This window comes from Mesoplodon densirostris, chromosome 3 (assembly GCF_025265405.1).
Source record: "Mesoplodon densirostris isolate mMesDen1 chromosome 3, mMesDen1 primary haplotype, whole genome shotgun sequence".
Classification (NCBI taxonomy): Eukaryota; Metazoa; Chordata; class Mammalia; order Artiodactyla; family Ziphiidae; genus Mesoplodon; species Mesoplodon densirostris.
In genome coordinates, this window is record NC_082663.1 from 69,352,667 (window position 1) to 69,370,641 (window position 17,975).

Below are 17,975 nucleotides of genomic sequence, written 5' to 3' on the forward strand. Positions count from 1 at the left end.
TTTCTGTAGGTCCATGGACAGTAGTTTTGACAGAAGTACTGTATGCAGGGAAGGCAAATCTGTGTGCAGAGTGTTCATTCCAGTAAGAACAAAGCACTGCCTCATCCTGCTGAAAGTGACCCAATGTAATCAACCAACCACTAGGTAACTGGTTGATTACCCCAGGAATGGTGCCATTTTTGGAACTCAGTGCTGGTGCTGGCAGACAGGTCACTTAGCAGTGACTGTTGCCAGGTTGGCTTGGTGAGTGAAACTCCACGTCACTGAGCCCACCCATGTATTTCCTCTATCTCTGTTACCATGGCCACTTTGTTCATAAGCCCATTGGACAATCACAGGAGAAGGTGGTGAAAGAGGCTGGAAAGATAAGAAGTAGCTAATCCAAACATGTTGGTAAGATAATTCCATGTCAGACATTTAGAAACAAATTTGACAAAAATTTAGTGGCTTTCCACCTCAGTGAAATTTCTAGGTGTCCTGTGGTGTCAGGCATGTCAATATATTCTTTTGAAAGTGAAGGATAAGTTGCTGTATCTGTATTTATCCTACAAATAAAAAGAGGGGCATGACACCTCATGGGCCCTTTTGAATTTGGAGACAACATATTTCTTATTTGGATATGCTTCACTGGCCCATTTCTTGAGTGACCCAAAAAGCTGGTAGTTTTCAGTGGGACCTAGAATAAGAGAAGTCTCTGCAACAGGTCCAGGATGCTGTTTCCAGATATTCTACCACTTGATGCCATATGATCTAGAAGATTCAGTGATGCTTGAAGTGTCAGTGGCAAATAAGATGTTGTTTGGTGCCTCTGGCTGGCCTCTATAAATGAATCATAGTTCAGACCCTTAGGATTTTGGAGGAAAGCCCTGCCATCCTCTGTTATTACCTATTCTTTTTTGAGAAACAGTTCTTGGCTTGCTATTGGGCTTCAGTAGACACTGGATGCTTAACTCTGGGCCACCAAGTTACCATACAATGTGAACTTTCCGTCACAAACTGGATGTTGTCTGATGTGCTAAGTTATTAAATTGAGTGTGCCCATCAGCTGTCCATTATTAAATGGAAGTATATTTATAATATTGGACTCAAGCAGACCATGAAGGCACATGTAAGTTACATAAGATAATGGTTCAAATGCCCATGGCCCCTATTTTGCTATATTATCTTGTCTGTCCAGCTAGTACCCATGGTCTCATAAGTTCTCTACAACAAGTTGACCGAAGAAAACAAAATTTAGATCCAGTTAATATGAAGACACCATCTGAAAATGGACAGCTGCAGTCCTATAGCCCTCTTCTGGATCATCACTGAAGACAACAGTGATGAGAAATCCTTCCAGTGGGCTAAACTTTGAGTAGTGTACTTGTTTGTTCATTTTGCCTATAAGGGGATAGCCAGAACCATAAGTCTATATTGATCCATGAGCTATGGCCAATGATTTGGCTGCATAGTCAGGGACTTGGAAGGAACATCATTGGAAAGCTGGTGATGAGGTGATCGGAAAGAGATATGTGGATAGACCTATCTGGATGGGCAAAGAAGGTGAAGCTACTTGTGTCCTATATAAATGCTTATCAAAGGATTTTAATAATCAGGTGGATATATATGGGGGGCTTTAGCTAGGCAAGTCTGAAATCTTTATAGCAGGCTGTCAGAAAGGTAAGACTGAAAAAAGTCTGGCAGGAGCTGACACTGACATTGATATAGTTCACAGGTGGGATTTCTTCTTCCTTGGGAAAACCTCAGTTCTGCTCTTAAGGCCTTTCAACTGATTGGATCAGGCCCACCCAGATTATCAAGTATAAGTTCTTACAGTCAACTAATTGTAGATGTTAATTATATCTACAAAATGCCTTCACAGCAATACCTAGATTAGCTGTGATATCTAGATTGATTAACTGGGGATTATAGCCTAACCAAGTTGACACATAAAACTGACCATTAGAACTACCTTAAAATAAGTAAGGAAATGTGATGATTATTACAAAATTCATTTTTGGACTAATAGAGAAAAGTTAATCATTTGAAATTATCCTGCAACAATTACTTTTATATTGTGCTGTAGCAATTTTTCAATAGTGATAAAAAGAAACTATACATTTAAAACATTCTACAAACTTTTATGTATAAAAATGTCCACTAATTTTGAAAATTATGTGGAAAAAAATGGTGGACAAAACTTACAGGGCACATACCAGCATAAAATTAAAATAAATTGTATATCAAACTCTATGATTTTCATTGGGCTAAAAAACGTTTTGTAGTACAACGTTGTACATAGGCATTTAGGAGGAATGACTTATTATGAATCCCTTACCAGCCTTTTTTTTCTTCTCCCGTGTTTCTTTAATATTTTTTCTTTTGAAGTAGTATAACATTAAAAAGAAAAATGATATTAAAAGTTGGTATATTATTCCATAACCCTAAAATAGCAATCACTTGATTTCTATTTATTACATTGCAGGTTTTTTTTCTGCATGCATCTATATTTTATGTAGTTGAAATTTTATATCCCCCATCCTAATTATATCACAAGGCATATAATTGGAGCAGCCTATCAGATGACTGGAGGAATGATAATGTTCTCAGTTTTGAATCATAGAAATAAATTACCAATAAAATGGTGACAGATTTATTCTTACAAGAAATAATGAAGGAAGGTGAATGAACAAAAAGATTTTTAGGCAGAAATGAAGTAAGTTGAAGAAGTTCACACTGGGGCACTTTAAACTGTCTCAATCACCTTGTTAGAACTGGTGTGAAGGGAACTCCTCACTTAAGGAACACCATTAATATGCACTGCTGAGGGCTGGAGGAGATGGAAGAAATAAAACATGTATTTGACTCAATTTTTTTCAGGAGATTACATTCTTTTGCTGAGGTAGCAAAATATATAACTATGGACAGATGAAAATAACATATCATACTTGTGACAGTTGTGTTATCTGGATGCCTGTATTCAAATTCTGATGCAAACACTTACTTAATAAATTATATTAGATAATACATGTTTTTCCAAAGGCCAGTTTTATTATCGGAACAATGGAATAATAAAAGTTTCTTATAATATCATTAATGCTTTATCTAAATCTTTTAAGGAAATCCACAGGGTAGGTCTAATTATTATACTCATTACAGATTAGAAAGCCAGTAATCCCAGAGAGGATGAATAATGTGACCAAGTTTACAAAGTTTGTAAGTTGGACTTTGGATACTTCCTATTTTGAGGGTCAAGCTCTTATCTACTATACTATATTACTCTTGACTATTATACTATACTATATTATCCTTGACTATATGGTTGCTTGAGGGTCATATGCAGTAAATGAAATCATTTTATAAATAGTAAATTTCTGTAATATTAGTTATTTTCCACTGATACACAGTCTTAATTGTTATTATTTGAAAGGCTTACATATTTTTATTAGATTGGCATTTCAAAATTTAAATAGCCATAACATTACTATAGTCATTGTTTCATTTTTTAAAAATAAATCTACAGTTTTATTAAGACAAAAACTGACAGTGTTGGTATGAAGTTTAACATTTAAACAAAAGTTTTCACAGAAATCTAACACATGCCTAAAAAGATTTTACAGTGGGGTTCTAGATGCAGGTCTAGACGATGTCAAGAAATGATGGATCTCATGATTCAAGACAGCGTTTTGGGTTTTAGTTAATTCTTAGGATTAAAAAAAAATTGTTTTGTTTTAAAGTGAACCACTGCCACAGTATGAAAATTTAATCTTCTCCTGAGACCAGGGCTTCTGAAATCATTCAACTCTTAAAGTGATTCAGTGAACTTTTGCTGTCAGTGACTGAACCCTGCCACCAATGGTTTCAAAGTTCAAAAAACAGAGGCTCCAAGAGTTTCCCACCTGAAGAGCACCAGCCCTTGTCTTTCCCTACTCTCTCATCTCCTATACCACCCTCTGCCCTTCCTCAAATACTTCAGCCAGTGGCTTGGATGGAGAAGCTGATATTTATAACTTCATAATTGGAAAATAAAGGGTCTTCTTGTCAATTTCAATAATTAGCACCTCTGAGACAGGATGATCTGCCTGTATATACACTCCAATAAGACTGTTCCTCCTCAACCAGTTTCCATCCCCCAAATGGCAGCTTTGGTAACTTCTTAACTGGCTTGGTCCTTTTTTAGGAACAGCATTAAGCTCAGGCAGGGAACACTTTGGCTTCTAAGTTTCAGGCATTCACAGCTTTTAAACAGTCTCTCACAGTTCTCATTTAGGTTGCCAATGACATTCTTTGAAAGGATAAAATATTCTGGACACAGAACCAAGTCATCACTAGTTGTTCTTTCCTTTGTTTCACCATTTCTGCCATCAGGCCCCAAATTTTAACAAAATTGATCCTAACCCGTCTCCCTTCTTTCCCACCCCATCCCTCCCACCCCAAATAATACACCAGTAATAGCCAAACACTATATACATGCTATGCTGTAAAAATGCAGAGTTAACACTATTGGGAAGAAGGCTATGGGTTGTGGAGATGCTCTTTGAAGATCTACAGTATTTTTTGCTCTCCCACATCCCATTCTGCAAGTTTTGTCCTTCATAGTAGGCCCTTTGCTTTTCTCAGCAAAGTTCAGAATGGGTTGCCTTGAAACACTGACCCTCCTTCCCCTCCACTAGGATGGGTGTGCAAACTATACAGCAAGGAACAGCTTTAAAGCACTTGGGCTGCTGTAGGGCACAGAAACTATACTGGCTCTTCAATGGACATCTTTTCAAGCCACCTTTATGGTGTCAAGACAAGTAGAACTCCTTCTTTCCCCACTTGAAACCCACAGTCAGATGTGACAGAGACTGGTACTCAGGGGAGTTAATCCTTGTCATCTTTTTTGTCATCATCCTCTGAGGGGTAGGAATGCCACATCAGCCTTTCCTCATAGAAGGTTATGACAACCTGTGGGCACTTGACATTGGCTCCCTTGGCAGAGACCAGGTCAGCCTCATCAGAGTTTTTCCATTTCATCAGGAACACAAGTTCTCCACTGGAGTCTGTAGCTCCAATAATCCACTCCGGTTCCAAACCCTGGGCAAAGCCTAGTGGCTTTTCTGACTCTTCTTTATTCTTTGGTTTGCTCTCCTCCCCCTTATCTTCTAAATCAGGATCAGCTTTGTGCTTGCCTCCCTCTGATTTATGCCTCGTGTGTTGTTTTCTGACTGCAGGAATTCAGCAATGAGGTCGGGGCAATCCAGGTTTTCTTCTGGCTCCCATGTGTTGTCCTCATCTGAGAACCCCCTCCACTTTAGAAGGTACTCCACTTTGCCTTTTACCACCCGACGGTCGAGAACATTTTCCGCCACATACTCTTCCTCTAGCACCTCCTCCACTTCTTGTTTTGTTTTTCCCCATAGTGCCCGCCAGCTTTCTGGTATAAAGGGTGATGCTTTTCAGAGCAGCGCCCGCGACCCCGAGAAGAATCGATGTCGTGCTACTGGCGTGTTTTGTCGGGCCGGCCCGGGGGAGTGGCAACCAGGAAAGCAACAAGCCGGTTGACTGCGGTTGAGCCCCTCACTGAAGCAGCATACCGCAGGCCCCGGCCAACGGCCCTCCCCCACTGTTTCATTTTTTTGGTTAGGTTTTTAGATATTTATCATTAGAGATTGTTTAATTATTATAGATGTGTATTTATAAAAACTTTAGTTCCTTTTGTTCTTTAGGTAAATTATTTCAAATCAATTTCAATATCAAAAAATAGAAATATGATTTTCCTTCATACATACTGCCAGACTATTCTCAAAAATAGCTACAAATATTTACATTACCTCCTGTGTTTAAATGTGCTGGCTTCATCACAATCTCATAAACACTGTATACTACATAATTTTTAATATATTATTTTAAAGAAGAGCTATATTCTAAGCCTGCTTTGTTTTAATTTCCTTGATTATTACTGCATATTTAATTACATTATATGTTTATGGTATGTTTTGTCAGGTCATACCTATGCAAATACACCTATGTCACTATAGATGTTAACCTTCTCATATTTGAGGTTAAAATATTTGATGACAGTTGTTTCTTTTAATTTTCTTATTTTTCATTTTGCAAAAAATTAAAGTTTTTATTTGTAGCTGCCAATATTTTTTGTGTAGTTCATTTAATTGCATCAAGTTAGAATATTATCACCAGTATGACAATTATTCCATTATTTTTTATGGTTAATTTGTTAGTCCACTTGGGACTTGCTTGTTACTTGTTATATTTTGTAACCATGAAATTCATGATCCAATTTATCATGTATATTTATACCTTTCCAGATTGAGATATGTTATGGGAAACCATGCAAAATTTTCCTCCCCCTAAATGTGGACATTTGATACTCTTTCTCTTTATTGTATTATATTATACTATTTATTCTTGCTTGCTTTTTTTGCATTTACTTAATTTTACTGGCTTCAAATCAACACACTTAGTATGGTTTTAACATCCTCTCCCTGTTCTGCTTAAAACTGATCCTGGTTCTGCTTATTTGTACAAACTCAAAAATTTGGGGGCCTAATCAAATGGGCAAAGAACCTAAAGAAATGGAATATGATGTTTACTTTCTCTTCCTTTATTGCTTTCATGGGAGGTTTGTGAATTCATGAGTCCTTTGAGTGTTGGCAGCTGACAGAGGCCTGTGTTCTCTTGGCTCAGTAAGGTAAAGAATGGCTAACAAGGTGGAAAAATGGCTGGAAGAAGAGAGTGGGATAAACTCACATTTGAATGAGAAACCAGAATACCTATATACTGATTTAGACAGCTTTAAGGAAAATGATTTTCAACTATTTTAAAATGACCCCAGAGTTTGAGAAATTGGACATTGTTCAAATTAACAATATTACTCTTTGAATGACAATTATGAAAATGAAAAGGCAAGCCAGAGAACTGTAGAAAATATCTGAAATGCTAAATCTGACAAAGGACTTGCTTCTAGAATATAGAAACTCTTCTTGTAGCTCAACAGTAAGAAAACAATCAACAACATTTGAAAATGGGCAAAATATTTAAGATACTTCACAAAAGAATATATATATTCTTATATATATATATAGTTGTCCAATAAGCACCTGAAAAAATGTTAGATATCACTAGATATCAGAGAAATGCAGATTAAAAGCACAATGAGATACCATTACACACCCATGATAATGGAGGAAAGTGAAGAGTCTGACAGTACAAAGTGTTGATGAGGATTTGGAGCAATTGGAAATCTCATACCCTGTTGATGACAATATAAAATGGTATAATAATTTAAAAAGTTTACTTAGCAGCACCTTAAAGTCTTAAACATACACCTAACTTTAGCCATTCACTTAAGTATTTACCAAAGATAATAAAAACTTCTGTTAATGCAAAGATGGGTTCATGAATGAACATAGCTGCTGTAAACAAAACAGCTCAAAGTTAGAAACAAATCAAATATCCATTAATGAAAAACTTACTTGCAATTTATTGTATCTCAGTAAAGTTGATTTAAAAATGTCCTAGAACACATTCTAGTTTGTTCTGAATTAAAGTGACATGAGAGCCAAGCTTAACTTAATATCCCAGCAAAAATGAAAAAGAAGGTGAACACTTTTTTTTCCTCTGAGTTTCTCCTTTTAAAATATTTTATAATACAATGCCAAAGGTAAATGCATAATAGTCTTCCTGCCTATATTCAGACCACATACATGACGAAATAAGTAAAAACTTGTCTAAATGCATTTGAGTCTTTCTTTGCCTGATTCAGTACCTGGACTCAGTTTAATCATATCCCAACACGTGGCTACGCAAGAAGCTCTAAAAACTCAATTCACATGTGAGATCATATCCATGCCCAAGCTACAAAGAGTTGAAATGACTGAAATAATGTACCTACATCTGCAAAACTTGTTTTCATGCACAGTGAGATTCCTATTAAATCCTTCTTCTAAAAGCAGTTAGATTTTGCACAACAATTCCCTGCTGCTTTTTCATATGGCTCACTTTCCTTTACCATTATATTTGAAGCTGCATCATTATGATTGAAGAACATGAACTTATGATATGTGATGATGCTTTGAGGTAGAAGGAATGCAAATGAGAGTTGAAAGCCATAATACTTCCTTATCCTTATCTTCTGTTTGGGGGCTGAATATATTCTTTCTCTTTTCCCATCCATTTGCATGTGGCTATAAAAGACCTCTGTGTTTTGGGCTTGGATCTTTATCTTTTTCTATTATAATTGGAAATACTATATTTTCATTTCTATTTCATTTCTAAGGCTTCTTCTGCTGTAAAAATTCAGAGTTAAATCTTAGGTTGTATACAGAGTTTTTTCACAGACAACAGAAGGAAATAATGTAAGTATTTTACATGACAAATAGCAATTTCCTCACAGCTTTCTTGAGAGGACTGTGAATTTCTCTAAAGGGAGAAATACTAGAGAAAAGTTCAATAAAGGCCATATCAGAAAATAAAATTGATATCTATAATAAATCACCTTTAGTACTCTAGCACCAAACAATGTCTTGACTAAAGCTGGAAGGAATATTACCAGAGTGCTCCAGTGTATAATAATTTTGGTATTTTTCCTCTATATATAGCACTAAAATCCTACTAGTATTTGAAGTTGTACTGTATATATTTCCTTTTGTAAAAGATAATGTGGTCTGAGATTTTAAAAAGTCAAATAAGCAAGATTTTATTTTCTTTGCACTAAAATAAAATAAAAAAAGAATAATAAATTTATTAGCTATTTGATTGGCATGAAAGCAACTTCAATAACAGAATTATTTTAAGTCTTCATGTATCAAATTAGTAGAAGCACAACTTTCTCAATGTATAGCTTTTAGAATAGCTAACATATATTAAGTGCTTACCATAGAAACATACTTTTAGTTAGCAATTACTACTACTTGGCATTTTTATAATCTAATAAGGAATAAATCTGTTTTTATAAACTAAAGGAATTAAACTTGAACATCTGTGAAGGACATGTAGACTGGATTGTTATCAATTATAATCTAAATCAATCCTGAATCAGATAACTCCACATTGCTATTACTAATATCATTTATAGATGTAGAAGTTGAAGCTTAAAGAGAGTAATTAACTTGGACAAGATCACAGAGTACTTAAGTGGCAGACTAGAAATGAAATCCTGGCCTATCTGACCCCAGGACTCAGGACCTTTGGTTGCTAATTTTATATCCAAAGCTTAATTTGTCTCTGGAAATTATATCTATGCTCACAAAGGTATTAATTTTGTTCTTCATCTTTACCAATGTGTGTTTCATCTTTCAGGTCATGGACTACCTTTGCTATTTAAACAACATAACAATAACAATGATATACCCACATCATTGTTTATTAGAATCTGTGCTGAATGTTTTTTTGTTTTGTTTTGTTTGTTTTTTGCGGTATGCGGGCCTTTCACTGTTGTGGCCTCTCCCGTTGCGGAGCAAAGGCTCCAGACGCGCAGGCTCAGCGGCCATGGCTCACGGGCCCAGCCGCTCCGCGGCATGTGGGATCTTCCCAGACTGGGGCACGAACCCGTATCCCCTGCATCGGCAGGTGGACTCTCAACCACTGCGCCACCAGAGAAGCCCTGTGCTGAATGTTTTAAAGAAATTATTTTATTCTGTACTAAAAGCTACCTTACTATTTTCATTTTTTTAAAGAAGATAACCAACATTTAGAGAGGTGAAAGTCCCAGAACAATGTTACACAAGAAGAATGGTTAAAGCTGGGATACAAATCAAGTTCATGCTATGCAAAGTTCAAACAGGCTTTCAACAACTAAGGCTTCATTGCCTCAGAGAGTGACCCACTAAATGGTTTTTCCTAACTTCTTCTCTGTTGCTCATATGAGACTTCCTTTTCAGTCTAATGATACATCTTATTTCTGCAACAACAGTATATCCAAATACGTGTCTGAAATTTTGTTAATGAGAGTCTGTATTACATAGCTGTAAAGCGTATAGGTCAGGTCAGGAGCAGACAGACCTGGGGTGAGTTCCATCTCCCACACTAGCAAATTAATTCACTAGAGGTAGTACAATTGGCTTGTCTAGTTTCCACCATGATTCTCTATTTCCTTCCACCCCGCATTTACTTATTTCCCATATGTATTTCTTTTACTTTCTTCCAAGGACAACAACTTCTAGACCTTTAGACACTTGACCTTGGAGCTAATGAAATATTCGTTGATTATATTAATTTTAATTTACCTATAATAATGGGTATCATTTACAGAGTACTTGCAATTTGCCAGGCTCTGTGCTGAGGGCATGTTCTTCAATATTTGGTATTATCCTACCAAACACTTTAACAGGCAGGTACAATTATCATTCTCATTTTTCAGATGAGGAAACTCAGGCCTCAATACATTAGTTTTTCCAAGGTCTCACAGTTTCTATGTGGTGGGGTCTATATTTAACTTGAGATCCTCTGAGTCTTCATTTTTAATGACTACAAACTACACAATGCTCAATGTTCTCATTTATATGTTATGTTCTACAAAAGCTTGGATTTACAGTCTGGGATAGTTCTATTTATTTTTAGATTCTATACTTAAGGTTTTATCATTCAAATATTCTGGCAGTGCAGCTAGTGAGAGAACAGAGCTCTGTTTGAACATTTAGGATGATACAGAGAAGGCCATTTTACTTAGGAGAAGGGTTGGAATTCTTCCAGGTATTTATCAACTTTTCCTGACCTACAGAAGAAAAGTGACTAATTCAATTACCTACACTTTTTACCCTTGTCTGATTTGCTTGCTGTAATTTAGAGCTATTCCATTCGGATAGCAAGACAGGCCATATATAGCAAAATCGATTTTCAAATAGTATTCTCCTGTTTGGCTAATATTGTAACTATTTGATTCAATGAAAAAATTAAGTACATAATGTTCTTGGAGGTTGAAAATATAATTAATATACATATGGCTAAACAAAAATTATTAAGTACACCCTAATGTATTTTCTTCATTTGTCACTTGACATTTACAAGGGTCAGATAAGTGCAGTGATTTTGCCATTTCCATGTTTTCCTCCAATATTACACGTAGATTTAAGAAACTGAGTTCATAATATTTATAAGATAGCTCTAACAGACATTAAAAAAGAAATCCTTTAAGAAATCTCTTTTCAGGAGAGTTAGTAACTATTTTATCTTATTTAAATGCAAGTTACATGTCTGAAAGCACCACTGATATGAAGCAGATTTAACTTCACTGACATTACAGGTCACCTACAGACATTCAGTTTTGTGTGTAAAAGCTAAAGATGAGATAATTCATTCAAAGGTGTATGTTTGGAAAAGGGCCCAGGTGAGATGCCTATAAATTAAACATTTGGCAAAATTCCTTATAGAAGTGGAAAATGTCATTTTGGAAGTTTGGTTTGGTGGATTTTAACAGCTGCACTATAAACTGTAATTGCAATTTAAACAACTTTTGATGCCACTCTAGAAAGATCTTAACCTGTTTAACCTGCCACCCCTCGGTGCTTGCAAGTAAGACACAGATATAATTTTATGAACTGCTGGAGAAATTTCCCCAATTATTACTTGACTCCACAGTCACTGTTACATGTAACTCACTCAAAAGTTAACTATGATCCATGGGTCTATGGAAAAAAAACAACTTAATACTTGAATGTATGAGTCTAAATTCCAAAGGTACTTATAGAAGAAAAAGAAAATAAATATATTTGATCACTGAAAAGTTAATCTTTTCAGACTAATATTCTATGCCTATTTTTTAGAAACTCTGAAGGCAGCATTTACTTTCAGGATCAATTTTGTCTACATGAAAATATTATGTATTTCAGTAGTATTATATGAGTTATAACTTTTGGAAAATAAGGTTTGTAATAATTATTTTTTTATTAGGAAATTGAAAAGCATTCTTTTGGAAAGAATACAGTAAATCTCATTCAAAAGTGTGAAAGCCAAAATAAACATAAACAATGCATGCCAATTTTTAAACTATACCATAAATAACATTTCAAATGTGTCAAAAAATCATAGACATAGAAATGTTAAAACACATGTTGGATTACTCAGTGGGATAGGAAAATATAAAAGTAGTAGGCCCTTATGCCCTTATTTGGAAGTTTGGGTAATCTCAAAATTTTTAACTATCTTAATAACTTAAATTATACTATTACGGTCTCTTTTCTTCTGTTAACTTTACTTGAGGTTATATTTTCCCTTAAAAAAAAACTTGCCCATATATAGATAGCAGAGTGTTTATCTTTTGAAAAATTATTTTTTTTCAAAAGAAAAATACTTTGGTCGCATTTTCCACATTGAGTTTTATGCTAGTTTGAGGTATGCTCCATACGAATTACAATAGATAATTAGTGTGGAATACTGAGCTAAAACTGTTTGGAAAAAATACAAATATAATGAATACCAAAGAAATTCAGTAATTTTTTTTCTGTCATAAAGAAATATATAACAACAAATAAATTCATTATTTAATAGATGTTTTTTGAGCCAAATATTAACACCCAATATAAAGTTGTCTTGTTCAATAATGAATTTACATTTCTAAGTGGATGATACATATAAAAAAATAATGTTCAACAAAATAGTTTTCCTTTCTTATTTAAAATTTCTAATGTTTAAAATTAAAGTATCATGCATATTTTCTTCAATCTTCATTTATAATGTTTTCCTTAGATTAGTAAAGACTAATGAGTGAAATTTTAGAAAAGACACTGAAAATCTTTACTGTATTGTTATATACCTTCAACAGTTACTTAGTGAGAGCATTTAAAAACATTAATATACTTTGTTACAAAAATGCCAAAATGGGACATGTTTCATAATAATAATGACTTTCATTTTACCATGATTGTCTATATTATCCTTTTCATTATTTATTTTAAAAATAAAAATTAAAAGTCTAACATTTGCATTAAACTTTAGTGTTTTAAGTGTTTCCACAAAAGTTATTACTTTATTTACATTATTATAATACTTTCACTAGTAATTCTTATCTTGGTTTAACAGATGGGGAAATTGAGTCTCAAAAATTTCATTCAAATATTATTAAAAATGATCTGGAACTAAAATCTTGACCATCCAACTTCAATTCCTTGATCTCTTTTATTATTCCACTGAAGGGTGGCAGAATATGTCACCCTAAAATATGTCACTCTGGCATAAAGATTATTTTGATTTAAAGGCACTTGAAAAGCAGCAGGTGCAAGAAAAGCACTCTGACCCCCCTTTTTCTTCTTGAAAGCAGGAGATAAAACTCCTATGTGAAATATGTCCTCCCTTTCCCAGAGGAAAGAAACATTCTTATTACCAGAGACAGGGAGTCCAGGCTGAGAGAATTCTGTACAGACATTATTAAAATGACTTTTGTCTTCCTTTCATCTCTACATATATTTTACTTTTCCACAATTGCTTCTCTTTGTTCAGCTTCATATATAGCACTTAGGTTTTGCCAATCCTTTGGGAGACTCCCAGGCCACATAAAACTTATAAGAAATAAAATTGCATGCTTTTCTTTTGTTTACCTGTCTTTTGTTATAGACCCCCAGCTGAGACCTAAGATGGGTAGAAGAAATATTTTTTCTTCCCCTACACAACTCAAGACATCTTTTCAAAAGATGCTTACCCAATTGATTATTCTCACTGATTAGATCTCTTTAGAAGACCAATAGAACCATAAACAGAGTTTAAATTGAATTAGTTCTGTGTATGGAAGAGGGATTTGGATAATTAAAGTTAATAAATTATGACAGGCAAAAATAAACACAAGCACATACAATTTCACTAGTGCCACTAAGGACCATATTAGCTATCTGACAAAAGTCACATATGCATATTACATATGTAAATAGGTAAAATGACAGCACAATATATATGAATCATGCCACTCAAATCTTAAGTCCCATGAATGCAATTATTCCTTAAAGGTAGAAATAATTTTAGTTTAGGAAAGCAGGAAACAATGACTTACAGAAAAATAGAGAAAGAAACTCAAATATTCTTCACAACTCAAAGCTCTCAGCTTGTGTAGGGACTTAAGTTTAAGCCTGGAACTGACTCTCTGGTGCACTCTGAAGGGATGAGCCAAACCCTTAGAGATGTTACATTTTTGACATTTCATTAGCTACAGAGCTTTCCTTTTTTTTTTCAGTAGAGCCAAGTAAGCGTGACAGATCCCATGACTCTTTTCAAAGTGAGTCAGAGGTGGCACAGGTGCCTTAGTCAAATAATTCCCTTGCCAGTAACATAACTTCTAATTAGATGTGGCATAACAATTTCTTATGGAATATAGAAAAGACTGAACCATGTATTTTCCCCCAGAATTAGATGAAAATTAAAAGTTTTTGAAGTTTTTTTCAAGACAAGTGATTACCTTTTTTCAGCCCCTTTGTGCTATTTATCTTTGCCTACTGCAGCTTCATCGGAGGCTTACCTGGTGGTGCCATGGAATGTTCCCATAACTCTTAAGGTTCTGCGACCTTTTCCATACTCAATGAGATCTTGTGTTGAGTTCACTTAGAACTCCAGAGAATATAAAATTAATTTTTTTAGACTTATCAGTGAGTGTGCCAAACAGGACCCTTAGAGACTAAGAGCCTGCCTGGACCACTTCCAATTATTAATGTTCCCTGGTAATTTGAAAGAAAATGAAGTGTGAAAACAAAGTTACAAAAATTTTAATATTTTATATTTAACTAACATGTAGTTAAACATAAACGTACAAAATACAATGACTTAAATGTAACCACATTACATTTGAGGTTCTTCTTGAATATGAGACTTAGGCCAAATGGACTTTCTGGTCTCTCAATAAATTAGCCTTGATATGAAACTCCTAAAATACTCAAGGGTATGGAAAAACACAAAGTGTAGCTCCCATAAATGAGTATTTTTTTAAAAGAATGCTCATTTAAATTCAGGTAGTACAGTGTGAAACTAACAGCAGAAACTCTGTAGTCAGAGTGACGAACGTGATTATTGGCTCTGCTACTTACTAGCTGTGTGAACTTGTGCTTTGTTTCCTCTATTGTATAATGGAAATATTACTTATTGCATAAGGTTAATGATTTAATATTCACAAAGTACTTAGGAGAATTCCTTGGCATATATATTTGTTGTTGTTGTTAAATAAATAAAAAAAGGTAGCATTGTATATTATGTTCGTCAGTGTCTATATTAAACACTCCCAAAGTTTCAGTGGCTCAAGTTAATGTGAGTTATTTATCACAGTGCCATGTGAGTTTGGAGGCTCTACTGAAAAATCCTATTCTGTAGTTAAACAGGGACCCAGGTTACTTAATTTTGTGGGTCTCTCATCCTTACGTAAGTCCCAGGTATCTTCTGCATCAACTGGCCAACAGGTAAATGAAAACAGTGTGTAGCAGCTGGCTTAGGATGTTTTATGAGAGGTGCATAATTTTACCCATGTTCCACCAGCCAGTCCTGAATGACATGGCCCTGACCAAGAAGAACAAAGGCTGCAAACTGTAGTCTTTCTGTATACCCAGGACAAGGAAACAGGGTTGATTTTCATCTGATGAACCAGGAACATACATGATAACTGTCACATTAATATTTTATCTACCTTAAAAGAGCTTGAAAAAACAGCACAATGGTACTTAACATTCATAAGGAATCTCAATTGAATTGGTGGCTTCCGCATTCTTTTTTTTCCCAATAAAGATGTGGAAGTCAGTCATATAAAGATGGATAAAGAGTGACAATTATTTATCTTTTAAATCCACTGGAAATTATTGTTAGGTTGACCATGTAAAATGAACTATATCTAGTGTATTTTTGAAATCTGTTTTTCCTTTGGACAGACCTAGTTCCTTTCCTTTCCCCTCTGTTTGTTTTATGACCCTAAAAACCAATTTTCTCTAAAGGTCATTTTACCTCTAAATATTTCTTAAATCCATCTACTTCTTTCCACCTATTTGGCATAACTTGAGATCAAATTATCATTTTTCTTGCCTGGACCATTGCATTGACTTCTGAACTGATCACCTTACATCTACCTTTGTCTGCTTCCAATTTATTTACTGCAGCCATTTGATTTTTATCTCCTAAATCTTTTTACAATCGTACCATTTCTTTAAGTCAGCTCCACAAAAGCTAATCTAACTGACTCTCGTTTCCTTCCATGCCGTTCTCTTACCTGCTCTCCACAATACAAATCATCCTTCATTTCCAGGACATGCTGAAATGCTTACTGTCCTAGGGCTTTAGCAAATGCTGTTCCATAGGTTCAAAGGTTCTTCTCCATACATTTTTAGGTAATTCCTACCATATGTCAGATCTGAGAGATTGCTTCTTCAAAGATGCAGTGACCTGCACAACTACATATTATTTTGTTTATTTTCTCATGGCACTTTAAATTCTTGTTCATAGAACTTTCTTATAATTGTAGTTAAATAATAAGTGGTACACTTAGATATATAATATCTGTCTCCTTTACTAAAATGTTGCCTATAAGATTGTGTTGGTCAGAACAACATCTCTAGCACCTGACAATATTCATTACAAAGAGGAGACACTTAATTTTTATTGAACAAATGTGGCTCATTTTAATTCTGCGTCACCAAATAATTTCATTCATTATCAATTTATGTTTGATGTCTTACAATATACCAAGGACTGTGCTGCATACTATAGATTCAAATTTAACTGAATTGTCCTATGGTCTTTGAGTTGCTGAAAATGCAGCAGTGGGGCCAAAAAAGTAAATGAAAGATAATAAAATGTAACAGGAAGTATTTGGATACAAATTTCATGAGGAAATAAATGAACATATATAATTTTTCTTTTTTAATGAGGGGATTTTCAAGAAAAGGTAATATTTTGGCTTTCTGTCCTTTGTCACCTCAAATCTTGGTATCTGCCAAATTGGGGAGGGCTAGTATATGCACAAAGCCCTGTGAACTTAACTTCCAAAGGCATTACTGATTGATGAAAGGAGTCTCCTTTCTCTGAGCAAAGAAGAGTTCTATCTTGATGAACTTCACTGATTGCAAGGAAAAGAAACAAACTCAAACTGAGTAACTGAGAAATTCATTGTAAAGGTACCATGGACAGAACAATTATTCAGGTAAGTAATAAATATAATGGTAAAAAATTTTGACCCCATGCTTTACTCATACATTGAACTAAGTGTCATGCAAATATCATTTCAAATCAACTAGGTTTCCATAAAGGTGACAACCAAAAGTTCTCAAGAAAGACAATTCTGAGCTATAATTTATCCTATTTGTCTTCATGAACTGCTCTATCTTATTGTTTTTATATCTAATCTTTTAATTGTAAAATCTCTTGTCCAATGATTTTCTTCATTATTTGATATTCCAAATTTACCAGGACTGACTCTTCATTGTGAATTCTGTCTCAAGAATCTTACATTCTCAGTTTTATATACTAGATAGAAAAGTTTTAATTATTGCATTTTGTTTTTGCATAAGGATTACTGTTGATAATTCTAGAGTCTACATTCATATTTTATTTATTCATTCTATTAATTTTATGTATTCATTTTTTTTAACTTTTTTTTTTTTTTTTTTTTTTTTTTTTGCGGTACGCGGGCCTCTCACTGTTGTGGCCTCTCCCGTTGCAGAGCAGAAGCTCTGGATGCACAGGCTCAGTGGCCATGGCTCATGGGCCCAGCCGCTCCGCAGCATGTGGGATCTTCCCGGACCAGGGCACGAACCCATGTCCCCTGCATCGGCAGGCGGACTCTCAACCACTGTGCCACCAGGGAAGCCCTATGTATTCATTTTATTTACTCTCTCATTTATTTATTCTTTACATAGTACCTCCTATGTACTAGGCATTGATTTACTGGAGATATAACAGAGAAAAACACTGTTTAATGTCTGTGACCCAGATAACTCTGTCATTGCCAGTGCTATTCAAAGTATCCCCTAATTGAAAATATGAAGAGAAAACTTAGAATCACCAATGATTTAAAATGAAAAACAAATAAAACAGCATGATAT

General features: G+C 34.7%; 1 pseudogene; it reads right to left on the bottom strand.

The window, feature by feature from the left end:
- Nucleotides 1-4,842: 4,842 nt before the first annotated feature.
- LOC132486785 (chromobox protein homolog 1-like) lies at nucleotides 4,843-14,432 on the bottom strand (annotated as a pseudogene).
- Between the last annotated feature and the right edge of the window lie 3,543 nt (nucleotides 14,433-17,975).